This window comes from Orycteropus afer, unplaced genomic scaffold (genome assembly GCF_000298275.1).
Source record: "Orycteropus afer afer isolate SDZICR_OR568_19922 unplaced genomic scaffold, OryAfe1.0 scaffold00035, whole genome shotgun sequence".
Taxonomy (NCBI): domain Eukaryota; kingdom Metazoa; phylum Chordata; class Mammalia; order Tubulidentata; family Orycteropodidae; genus Orycteropus; species Orycteropus afer.
In genome coordinates, this window is record NW_006921622.1 from 18009661 (window position 1) to 18021785 (window position 12125).

A 12125-nucleotide genomic window follows, 5' to 3' on the forward strand; every position below is an offset into this window, starting at 1 on the left:
GACTCATAGCGACCCCTCCTTGGGTTTCTGAGGCAGTATCACTACGGAAGTAGATTGCCCCATCTTCCTTCCAAGGAGTGGCCGGTGGATTTGAACCGCCAGCCTTGCTCAAATAATTTTGGTCTATCAGTAGCCACTACAACTGAGAGTTATCTGTAATTTAAAGTTCAGGCTCTGGAACACGGATTGGTCAAAAAACTATGACCCTTGGGCCAAATACCGTCTATTTTTGCAAATAAAGTTTTACTGGAACACAACCACACTCATTCATTTATATACTGTCTGTGGCTTTTCTGCCACAATGGCAGATTTCAGAAGTTGTGATACAGACCATATATGGCCTACAAAGCCTAAAATATTTGTTACCTGGCCCTTTATAGAAAATGTTCGGCCCCTCCTGCTCTAGAACAGTGATTTTCAACCCTAAGTCAACATCAGCACCACTTGATGAACTTTAAAAAATTCTAAAGCTGCAGCCAGACTCAACCCTCCCTTCCCAAAAATAAAAGGTCTGATTTCACTAGTCTAGAGGATGGTCACTATTATACCAGTTCAAAATGTGTATAGGAAAATATACAAGACAAAAATCAAGATATCCAGTAATGTAAAAGATAAAAGTAGGTGGTTAATACACAGACCACAGAGACCACAGAGTAGTACATAATAAATTGGAGCCATAAGTTTGGCTCTGATCTCCAGGAAGCCATAAATATAAAGGGAAATAAGATCATTATATGATTTATAGTACCCATCAGGTCAAAACATGTTGGTAAAAGCTAACTTTTCCCTAAGACTTCTGTATAACCATAAAACCAAAAACCAAACCCACTGCCACTGAGTGGATTCTACCTCACAGTAACCCCGTGTTTGATTGCAATGCTTCCCAGTGAAATAAATATACATATTCCTCCCACTTTATCCCTTAGTACAACACCCTACTTGCCCCCTAAAAAAAAAAAAATTTAAGTGGCAGAATTTTCCTTTATATGTAATGCCATGATGTCTTTCTTTTTTTATTTTTAATAGGGGGAGAGAAAGAAATACGTGGGAAAATGGGCCTGGAAAGTCTAACTGAGATGGAAGGAGGGGCAGAAAAAATACACAACTGAATTGGAGGTAAGTAGCTCTATATACCATGAGATATTAGAAAATACTAATAATAAATCCACTAATGCAAGCAGGCCCCAAGTTATGACACTCACTTCATACACAAGTGATTCATTCAGGCCTATAACTCATTTCTTCTCCATTTATGCAGCCAAATGTGTGTCTAGACAAAGGAACAGAATATATCAGGACACAGCAAAAGTGCAGATTCTTTTCACCAGTGTTAAATTTAAAACATGGTTTCTCTCTGTATTAAAATGTTGAAAATGCTGAACTACTTTTCCACAGTTTAAGTGACAGTACTTCAGGTATCTTTTTGACTAAGAAAACACCTCAGATCCTGAGATTCAAATAGCGCATCTGACACTATCAAAAGCACACAACTTGTAGCTCTCCCAAACCTGCCTTGCTGTCAATGTCATTCCCACTACTTGTATTCCTCACCTCCAAAACTCCCCACTCATGATTCAGCTAAGCCTTCCTTAAGCTCCCAAATACAACGGCAGTTTATTAAAATTCTCTCTAAAAGTTCCTTCCAAAGACGGGCAAAGTTTTTGATCCAAATACAATATATATTCTGAAATTATTTATAAAAATGACTCTATGGGCCTGATGGAACCACTGAGACTATGGCCCCCAGCTGCCCGTCAGTTCTGGAATTGAACCCACACTTGTGGCTTCCAACCAACCAAAGGACAGGCCTATGAGTTGAACATTTACCTGAGGTAGATACACTCCTTGGAAAGAACAATCATGGGAGAAAGAAGGGCTGCTTACGCACCAGGAGACAGCTCAGGGGGCAGGAGGGCATGGAGGGATGGACACAGGGAAAAGGTAATTATCAGGAGGAAGTAGGAGGGGAGCTGTTGCATTGTGGTAAATTGTGGTCAATGTCATAAGACAAAGTGTATGTGAACTGCTGTATGGAAATTGTATTTGCTCTGTAAATTTTCACCCAAATCACAATAAAAATTTTTAAAAAATGACTCTTTGGTATGAAAAATGTCAACAATCTATAATACAGAAGATTATAACAGACTAGCAAAATTAACACTAAAAGAAACACTGGAACTTCAACCTCATACCACAATAATATAGCCAGAGACCTTGGAGTCCCCCTTCCTTCTCCTTTTCCCTCCCTTCCCCTTCTGCTCACCCAGACACCTAACAATCAAGCCTTATTCCTATTCTCCAACCCACTCCTCTGCCAATCAATTCAACTGTGGAGGAGTAAAAGCCGGAAAGTGTCAGGAACCAACCGTGTCCTAACCATTGAAAAAGAGAAGGTCTATAGATGTTCTTCGATGACTACGAATTACCTTCTATATTCCATGGGCTTTATGCTGAAGGAGAATGGATCAAGTGAAATAAGTCATGTATGACTTGGCCCTTTTCCTTACCAACCCTATCTCCTTCACCAAGGCTTCCTGGTTCTTTCTTTCCTTGCATTCATTCCTTCATTTTCAATCTTACTGTAGCTAGCCTAATTCAAGAAATACTCTTCACATCTGGACAACTGTAACTGCCCTCTAATTGGTCACTCTCCATCTAGTCTCTCCCTGCTCCCACCCATCCTACACCACTGCCAGATAAATTTTCCTAAACCATTTCATCCTTTGTACAAAAACTAGAAGGATACAAAACAAACTTGATAATACTTAGAGGGGACGGGAATGAAAAGGAATATGAAGAGGAGAAGAAAGGGGCAGTTTAGATTTTGCTTTAAATATACTTATTTGAATCTTTTACAAGAATGTCTTCATTTATTAATTACCTTGATGCTCTTGATAAAAATGCTGCTTGACATTTTCTCTTTCCATAAGCAAAATTCTACCAAAACCAAAATTAAAAACATTTCAAAAATAACTATTATTTTTCTTCTATAACAGAACATTTCCTCACTTACATAGAAATACCACAGGCCAATTTTCCCTAATCTTGATTTAATGCTTTATAATATATCATTCAATAATTCCTACATAAAAAATTTATGTGTAACATATAGACATCACAATACCACATCATAGTATCTAGCATAGAGTCTTCCACAGTAGGCAATTAATAACTATTTGTTGAATGAATCACCATCTCACTACTTTTTAGCACATCCCTATAGCCTCAAACACTGCTGTTTCTAGAAAAAAAGAAATACATAGAGTTACAGACTACCATCAGGATTCAAGGCACTAGAAATTTCAGTCAACATACTACCATTATAATATAAGCTATCATCACCTCTAGACAGCACTACTGTATTATCTCTCATAGAGGCCCTTCCTTGGGTTCCTGAGGCAGTGTATCTAATGGAACTACATTGCCCAATCTTCCTTCTGAGGAGTGGCTGGTGGGTTTGAACCGCCAACCTTCTGGTTAGCAGTCAAATGCCTTAAGCACTATGCCACCAGATTGCCCAATCTTCCTTCTGAGGAGTGGCTGGTGGGGTTGAACCGCCAACCTTCTGGTTAGCAGTCAAATGCCTTAAGCACTATGCCACCAGAGCTCCCTCAGACTCCCCCAATCTCTTCTTGAGCTCCTTCCAATCAGTATTCAACCCTCCTTCTAATCTGTTTACCACTCTGTGACAACAGTAATCCTTTTAGAAAGTAAAAATAATAATGTCACCTCATTACTTGAAACTGTCAATGTCTTCTCATCAGCTTCAGAAAAACAACAGAAATTCCTAACATAGCCTATTAAAGCCTGGCTTTGATCTGATCCCTACCTCCTCTCTTTTCTGATCACTCTCCCTTCTTTGCTCTCTGTACACATGTCTATTTGTTCAAAACTTTTATTAACCTTTGGACCTGTGCACATGCTGTTCCCTCTGGTTGTTGTTGTTATTTGCCATGGAGTCAGACTCGACTCATAGCGACCCCTCCTTGGGTTTCCAAAGCAGAATCTCTATAGAAGTAGGGACACTATTTTCCCTTCGACCAGTTTCTTGATTAAAATATATTCACCCTCCAGATCTCAACTTCAACATTACTTCCTTGACATGCCAAGCTAGGCTGAGACACCTGATATATATTCTCATGTCAACATGTATCCTTCCCTAGATAAAATTTATCATAATTCCTAATTTATCTGATTGAGGGGGAGACCAATTGTTAATCCCTTGAAAGCAGAGATTATATTTGATTGACAGAATATAGTCTGGCACATTATAAGCAGTAAGTTGTTGAATAACTGAACAGGAGACATAGTAAATAATATATTCTATTATACTGTGAAGCATGCTACACACGATTTACATATTTCATTTTTCTGAGCATTTCTTACAACTGCTGTGGTTCCAACTTAGGATCCCATAAAATTGTGCTGTCATCTTTAGGGTCTTTAAGCCTTTCTCAGATTGTTCAGAAGGAATGAGAACTTTAACAGCCTGTATACCCACTGTTCAAACCAAAATCTGAATGTTATTAATTTTAATAGAACATAGAGCTGAAAAAGGAGAGCTTTTAATCTTTTGAAAGAAAATTAGTTTGAAAGGGAAATGGATTAATCTGAAGTCTTTCTTCATGGAAACAATAAAAATATATAATGCAGAAGAAAATGCCAGAGAAGAGCAAAAACAATAGTGAGTTTTTTCTCCTTTTCCCCACTTCAATTGGGCTTTTATTTTTTAAGATGTAAAGACATTAGTACAAAAAAGGAAAGTAAGTACAATGGGCAATATATCAATGATAAATTACTTCAAATCTAATCTGAAATATGCTCATGTCAGAAATAAATGATCAGAATGTCATTTTAAAATTAGTATTAGTATTTCTTACTGCTTCCTAAAAATCACAGAGTTTAATAATTGTCTATGAATCAAATAAATTTATTCAAACATTATTAAATTTTGATATGGGTAAAATTTGGAGGACACAAATACATGACATTTTTAAAACACATTAATTTAAAAATTAGTGCTACTGATACATGGTATATACAGAGCATTGATATGGCCCAGGAAATGACTCAATGTCAGTGAGTTTGGTTTTTAACATAGCCTAAAATATTAAAAAATTATCTGTCATAGTTAAGGTTTTATGTCAACCTGGCTGGGCCTGGTTGAGAGGCTGGGCAGCTGGATGTAGTTACTCCTCACGGTGAGATTGGTAATTAACTTCATGGTGGAATCTACTGGAGCAGCTGAGTAGCTGCTTTAGGGATGTGGGCTGCTTGCAGTATATAAGAAGCAACTTTGAGGAAGGTCTCAAGTTGTTGGCATGCAGCCAAGTCACTGTTCAGCAGCCTGCCATGTTGCCCTGCTAAGCTTAGGACTTTTAATGGACTTGAATGAATGGCCTCCCATGTGGTTTAGTAATATTGGGACTGTGCCTTTTCGCTTGTCGACCTTGAGTTTATCAGCCTCAGCAGCCAGCAGCTGTCTGAATAAAGAAAAGCCTCCAGCTTCAGTAGACTGAGAGCAGGAGGCAGAGCTGAAGCCCAAGGTTGAGGGGCTTTGACCCAGCCCCTAGATCCTGGCACTTTGAACTCAGACTTAAAGCCTCCAAACTGTAAGAGAATAAACTCCTGCTTATTAAAGCCATCCCATCTGTGGTATTTTCCTTTCAAAGACGTACTAGGTAACCAAAACAATATCCAAAATAATTAACACAGTATACACAATGCTAAGAGAATTCCTAAAAAACAACTTTTAAGTTTTTATGAGGTATTTATTCAAACTAATTAGAAATGCTCAATATACACTAACAAATAAGCAATATTTAAAATTCAGACACCCATTACCATAAAAGGAAGGCATGAAGTCTACTGGACCAATTATCTATATCAGAGGATCTCAAAGTGGGATCTATGGACCCCTGGGGATCTCTAAGACCCTATCGGGTGGGTTCACATGGTCAAAACCACATTTGTAGTAATGTGAAAATGCTATTGTCTTCTTCTCTAGGTTGACATTTCTACTAATAGTACAAAAACAAAGATGACTGAAACTCATAAGGTGAGTAAAACTCAAGGTAATGACACCAAGTGTAATAGTAGTTATTTTAATCTTCACTGCCAAACCCAGAACACAAAATAAAGGAGCAAGTTTCACTTTAAAATGTTCTTGCTAAAACAGGAAAAATTTTCACCCAAATCACAATAAAAAAACAGGAAAAATTTTCACCCAAATCACAATAAAAAAAAAAACAGGAAAAATTATTAATTTTATTAAACCTTTACCTTTGAGAAGATGTCTTTTACTATTCGGTGGAATGAAGTAGGTAGTATACATAAAGCATTCCTGCTGAATACTTAAGTAACATAGCCACCTTTAGGAAAAAGCACTTGTGCAATTGATTTATATGCTGGCTAAGCCACTTGTTTCATGAAACACCATTTTTACTTCAAAAAATGACTGGCAGACATGATTATTTGAAGTTGGGTGTGTGACAGACATTTTTCTGAAAATGAATGAAGTAAGCCTAAAAAAAACAATTGACAATATTTGTGGCCAATAATAAAATCTGAGCTTACAAGCAAAAATTAGAATTTTGGAAAACTTGTATGCACCGAAATGAGCTTAGAAGCTTTTCAGTACTTCAAGACTTCTGATGACATCTGTGGTGCTATTAATGAATGTGATTTTTTTCCATATTGTATAATTAAATCTGTCAATACTCAGAAGGTTCACTTATCTCAACAAATATTTCCCAAATGACCCATGAATGTAATATAAGAGAGTATAAAATGATCACTCATATGTCTTCAGAGTCCACACTGCAACTGACATTTAAGAAACTACCACCTGAAAATAACGAGAATGCTGACATTGTGAAAAATGTAACCAATATAAGGAAATAATGTATATAGAATTAAATGAGAAGCTAATTTGCTGTGTAAACTTTCACCTAAAACACAAAATGTTTTTTTTAAAAAAAGCAATCACCTGCCCAGTTTTGATGTAGTATCTAAAAGAATTATCCACAATTACATATATAGACTATTAAACTCTTTTATATTCTTCCCTTTTCCAACTACATTATTTGTGTGAAGCCAGATTTTCTACAGATACTTCAACTAAAATAAAACATCACAACAGGATGAATGCAGATGAGAATTCAACTGCCTTCTATTACCAGTCAATAAATAGTAATGTAAAACAATGTCACTCTTCTCACTTAATTTTGTTTAGGAAAGTTATAATTACTTTTCATAAACCTGTTACATTAGCAATAATAAACTCATTACATTGTTTTTAAATAAATGAGTAAATGTTTTAAACTTCTCCATTTTAATTTGTAATACAGTGATTGTTGTTATTGTTGTTATTTGCCGTCGAGTCGGCCCCGACTCATAGCGACCTCTCCTTGGGTTTCCGAGGCAGTATCACTACGGAAGTAGGTTGCCCAACCTTCCTTCCAAGGACTGGCTGGTGGGTTTGAACCACCAGCCTTCTGGTTAGCAGTCAAGTGCCTTAGGCACTATGCTACCAGAGCTCCTAATACAGTGATTAGCAATACCTATAACCTACCTTTAAAAACTAGTTCTCTGGGTCCTCAATTTTGAAAAGTGCAAGGGGTCCTGGGATCATAAGTCTGAGTACTGCTTATCTCTATTGTAGATACTTACTCCAAATATATTCTAATTTAACACTTCCTCAACTATATTTTTTTCCTCTTCAGCAAGACTTATAAAAATTTATTTCAATGGGGAGGAAGTGGGAGGGGAGCTGTTGCATTGTGGTAAACTGTGGTCAATGACAGGAGACAAAGTGTATGTGAACTGCTGTATGGAAAGTGAATTTGGTCTGTAAATCTTCACCCAAATCACAATTTAAAAAAAATTTGCATTTCAGAAATGTTCAGGAGGAAGGACAAGTCATAAACAATTTTGAATTAAATCATTTACTGAACAACTTACTTATTCAATGTTTTGATATCTTAATTCTAAAAGAACCCTGGTAGCACAATGGTGAAGCACTTGGCTGCTAATTGAAAGGTCAGCAGTTTGAATCCACCAGGTGTTCTGTGGAAGAAAGATGTGGCAGTCTGCTTCTGTTAAGATTATCACCTTGGAAATCCTCTGGAGCAGTTCTACTCTCTCATGTAGTATCACTATGAGTCAGAATCAACTCCACAGCAATGGAGAAGGGAACATTTGCTCACAACAGAGTAGAAGGAATGGGTACAAGTAAATCAGAGTTATTTTTTTGAGGAAACAGAACTAAATCAGAAACAAACTCTACTGAAAAACATCAGAATTGTACAATTAGAAGTCACCTTAGATACAATCTAGTTCAAATTTATCTTTTCAGAGAAAAAAAAAGAGAGAGGCTAGTTAAGATACAAAGTAGTTAGTGACAGAACAAGGACTGGAACCAAGCTTCCAGACTTCTCTACAGTTCATGTAAACTTTTGAAAACTTATGTACCAGGCATTGGATAGGCACTGGAGATGTAATAAACAAGACAAATCTGGCCCTGTTTTCTTGGTGACCTGTGCCAAATAAGACTAATGAGGGCTACAGAGGAAATATACAAGATTCAACGCAACTATTTGATAGGTCATAAACTGACCTGGCAGGACAGAGAAGAGTAAGGAAGAAACCTCCTTATTGCTGTCATCTACCAATATCCTCATCACTCCCCTCCTTCACTAAGGACTTTTAACATCTAGCTTACTAATCAACCATTCAAACCAAAAACCAAACTCACTGCCCTCGAGAGTCATTTCCGACTCATAGCGACCCCTCCTTGGGTTTCTGAGGCTTTATCTCTAGGGAAACAGATTGTCCTATCTTCCTTCCAAGGAGTGGCTGGTGGATTTGGACCACCAGTCTTCTGGTTAGCAGTCAAATGCCTTAATGAGCCTCATTAATCTTGGTGATATCAACATTCACAGAGACTGTCCATCCCAAATCCTTGTCATTCAACCTCAACTCCAACTACTTTTTTCTTCCATTTTTCCTTCACCATAGTCAAAAACTCTTATGGACATCATCAGCAGCAACAATTTACATCATTTCCAAAAATCTAGATTTCAAAAATCCCACATTCTGAATACCCAATTTCTATCTCCATTTCACTTATTAATATTAAGAATTTTTCACTATCCATGTCTTCTCTCTTGACCAGAGTTAGAGTTTATAGTCCAGTGTATAACCAGTGCCTAATAAGCACTTTAATTCCCTGGCCTCTCTTCTCTCCTGCCATTGTTCTGGTCTAGCCCTACCTGCTTTATACCTATTTATCTTCCTACTATGAGCTTATATCAGTGCAGCAATCTGCTGGAGAAAACCACACTATGCTGACTGCTGTTGTTGCTGCACGTCTTCGAGTCAATTCTCATTCACAGTGACCCCCTCCTCCCCCATGACAGAGTAAAACTGCCACTGCCACGTAAGGTTTCTTAGGCTGAATCTTTATGGAAGGAGATTGCCAGGTCTTTTCTCCTGTGGAGCAACCGGTAGGTTTGAACTGCTGACCTTTTGGTTAACAACCAAGCACTTTAACCACTGTGTCACAATGCTAACTAGCCACTTAAAATTTATAACCATAAAACTTAAATGGACACCCAAAACTAGTCACTATTCCTACTATCCTATCTAATAAATTATCTCTGAAAGGTCTATTTCACATTTTGTTCTTAAACTTCAAAACATACACCTCTCCCTCATTCTCCTATGATGATCACATGTTATACTTAAGTGAGAAAAAAACAGGAGCAGACAAGCACATGGTCAACCCATCACCAAATTGTCCAATTACCTCCATCTGTATTCACATGTGTAGACAGAACAGGTTAAAGAATGAATGCAAGACGAGGGATGGAGAAAGATGTAGACTATAGTTTTAAGAAAACCAACTAAGCAATAAAGGAGAGATTAGATCAGTTACTAGCACAGGCTATAAAGTCAAAGGACAATTTTCTAATACTGTAGACTTCAGATATATAAATTCTGACTTCACATATTCAGTAAAGAGATAAGGAATAAAGGTATAAAAAGTGGTGCTTGCTTTGGCAACACATATTTTAAAATAGGAACGATATAGAGAAGATTAGCACAACCCCTACATAAAGATGACATGAAAATCCATAGAGCATTTCATTTTTATAAGAGCAAACTATAAGCAATAACTTTAAAGCAAAGATATGAAGGTAAAGGGGCAGGGAAACTAGATTACTGAAAATGGAACAATTAGAATAGAAATAATGAAAATGTTGACACATTGTAAAGAAGGCAACCAATAACACTGAACAATTTGTGTAGAAACTGTTACATGGGAACCAAATTTACTGTGCAAGATTTCACTGAAAATACAGTAAAATATTATTTTAAAAAAAGATATAAAAATGTAAAAACCAATTGCCATCAAGTCAAATCTGACATGGCAATCTCATGTATGTTAGAATATAAGTGTATTCCAAAGTGTTTTCAACAGGTGATTTTTTTGGAAGAAAACTGCCATGTCATTCTTCCCAGGTACTTCTGGGCGGATTCAAATCTCCAACCTTCGGGTTTGTAGCTAAGCACTTAATAGTTTAAAGGAGAAATCCAGAATTATCTAAGTGAAAATTTAGTGAAGTACAACTGGTTCCTTCTTTATATGATTCACAATATTCCATTATGAACCATTCTAATGTATACCCAAAAGTACTGAAAACAGTGCTCAAACAAGCACTTGAACAGGAATGTTCACAGCATCACCACTCACAACAGCCCAAACAAAATGTGCTATACATTGATTACATCCCTCATGTTGTGTACCATTTTCACTATCCTTTTCCAAATTATTTAACATTAACATAAACTCAATGCCCCCAAGCAAAAACTCTCTTGTTCTCTCCTCCTCCCATTCTGGCAACCATTAATAATCTTTGGTTCCTATGTATCTGCTTATTTCATGTAAGTGAGATCATACAGTTTTTGTCCTATTGTGATTGACTTATTTCACTCAATATAATATTGTCAAGGTTCATCCATGTGTAGCATACATCAGGACTTCATTTCTCTCTAAGGCTGAGTCAGTCCATTATATGTATGTACATTTTATTTATCCATTCATCTGTTGATGGACATTTCTGCTGTTTTCACATTTTAGCTAACGTCAATAGTGCTGCAATGAACACTGGCATACTAAAATGAATTTTTAATCACCACAATAATAATTAGCAAAATAAAATTTAAAATTAGTTTCTAATCTACTTGATAAAAATATAAATATTATCTTCTTCCAATAAATTAACTAAAAGTTAGGCCTTTTGTTTGTTTTGCTTTGGAATTTTCTTTGTAAACATTGGTTCATTACCTACCAACTATCTCTGAGAAAGTTTCACTTTATAAATGGAGAAATTAGTAAATACAAGGATAAAAAACCAAACCCAACCCACTGCCATCAAGTCAATTCCGATTCCTAGCGACCCTACAGGACAGAGTAGAACTGCCTCCCATAGAGTTTCCAAGGCTGTAAATCTTTACCAAAGCAGACTGTAACTCATCTTTCTCCCGTGGAGTGGCTGATGGGTTCGAATCACCAACCTGTGCTTAAAAGTATTTATTTGGGTTGACAAAGAGTGGTAGTACTAAAAAACAAACCTGGTCTCCTTTCTAAGGAATGGATGTTTAACTGCTAAAATGATTAGGTCAGCTATTATAATAACAAAAACCAGTAATTACCATTTTCCTAGAATCTTATCTTCTCAATGCTGTACTTAAAAAAAAAAAATCCTTATTTTTTGAAATAAAAAGCGAAAAAAAACAACCCCACTGCCATTGAATTGACTCCAATTTATAGCAACCCCTCGTTGGGTTTCTGAGGCAGTATCTCTACAGAAGCAGATCGCCCAGTCTTCGCCTTGAGGAGTGACTGGTGGGTTTGAACCACCAGGCTTCTGGTTAGCAGTCAAATGCCTTAGGCACTATTTCAAAATGAAATAGTGTCCTAAATATTAAGGTATTTAAATAGTTTATAATCCTGGCGTTTGACTATTATTTCTTTTAAACACAAACCATAACCTCAATCAAAATTATAATCAATATAAAAAAGATGTTAGAAAATATTTATGTAACCTAAAAAAAAAAAA

General features: G+C 36.6%; 1 protein-coding gene and 1 non-coding gene across 2 annotated transcripts in view; one reads left to right on the forward strand and one right to left on the reverse strand.

Moving 5' to 3' along the window:
- Window positions 1-12125, reverse strand: part of ABI1 (abl interactor 1) — a 194162-nt gene that overhangs the window by 173670 nt on the left and 8367 nt on the right. The gene's annotated exons all lie outside the window — the stretch shown is intronic.
- Window positions 10050-10156, forward strand: LOC122149610. Its single transcript, XR_006163233.1, has one exon. It is a non-coding gene; the product is annotated as a U6 spliceosomal RNA (small nuclear RNA).